Below are 1,655 nucleotides of genomic sequence, written 5' to 3' on the forward strand. Positions count from 1 at the left end.
CAAAAGAATAACTTGCATATTTATGCTCAGTTACACCTAATTTTTCTATTAATTTGAGTATAATATAATCAGCAAGAGACCTGTTTGCTTACAAAATCAACTATGAAATTTCAACAATATGCTGTTGTGCTAAGATGCAATTGTTTTATCTGTCAAAATTTCCTGAAATACTACCTGACTGTATTAAGAAGATACAGACTATAGTCTATGTGTTCAAACTTCAGATGGTAGAATGGTTAATCTTCAATGTCAACTCAAGTGTGATAGGAATCAGTCAAAAGATACATCTCCAGGTGTTGTGGGAGATCCTTCTGTATTTGTGTTGCTTTTATTGGTTAATAAAGAAGGCGCTTTTGGCCAGTGACTTAACAGAATATAGCCAGGCTGGAAAAGATATATAGAAAGTGTAGGCAGAGTCAGGGAGAAGCCATGTAGCCACCACTGGGTGTAGTAATAGGGGCGGCGGCGGGGCTGCGTCCCCAATACCCCAGCTGCCTGCCCGGCTAGCTTTACCCCGAAATAATTACACAGACACTGTATTCATTTAAACACTGCTTGGCTCTTTAGCTCTAGCCCTTACTAGCTAATTCTGATATCCCGATCAACCCAACTCTAATAATCTGTGAGCACCGGTCTTACCAGGAAAGATTCAGCATGTCTGACCTGGCAGCTTGCTTCATCGCGTGCCTCTTCCCAGGAGCCGGGAGCATGGGGTCTCTCTCTGAGGCATCTGCTCCCGAGAGCAGAGCTGTCGAGTCTGAGCTCACTTCCTCTTCCTCCCGGCATTCTGTTCTGTTTACTCCACCCACCTAAGGGTGGGCCTATCCAATGGGCCTAGCAGTTTCTTTATTGCTTAGCCAATGAAATCAACAGATTGATATATGACACTCCCACATCACACTGGGGACAGACACCTCTGCTGGAGCCCCCCCCTTCCCAGAAACTTTGTCAGTAGGCCACAACCTCATGGTGATGCACAGATTAATGGAGATGGGTTAGTTTAAGATATAAGGGCAAGCTAAAAATAAGCTTAAGTGATTGGCCAAGCAGTGATTTGATTACTACAGTTTATGTGTGATTATTTCAAGTCTGGATGGCCAGGAACAAACAAACCACTTCCGTCAATATCTGGGTGTGTCTGACAGTGCTGCAGAAAACTTTAAGTGAGGGAAAGACCACCTTGAGTGTGGGCAGTACTGCTTTATGAACGCGATCTCAGACTAAATAAACGGTTAGGCTGGGGGAAGTCACTCTGAACAGTAGTCACCATCACTCTTTGCATCCCAACTCTAGATAGGATGTGACCAGCTGTTGCCAACTCCTGCTGCAATGTCTCTCCTGGAAAGGTGGATTATATACTCTAAAATTATGATCCAAGTGAACCCTTCCCCCTAATGGTCTTGGTTATATAGTGTGTTAATGTATTTAGGTTGGAGGCTGTGTTTTTATTCCCATACTTGTTACGTTCTAAGGAGACACCATAGATGAAAGAAGCCAAAAACGCACACATAATTTAATATGAAAAAAAATACATAGCACAGCATATTGTAAAGCATAACACCTTAAAAGCCCCATGAGATTGATGTATATAATATAAAACAATTAAGTATAATGTTCATGTATCACGGGTCTCTAGATACATACAACTATATTGT

Source organism: Microtus pennsylvanicus, chromosome 3 (assembly GCF_037038515.1).
Source record: "Microtus pennsylvanicus isolate mMicPen1 chromosome 3, mMicPen1.hap1, whole genome shotgun sequence".
NCBI lineage: Eukaryota > Metazoa > Chordata > Mammalia > Rodentia > Cricetidae > Microtus > Microtus pennsylvanicus.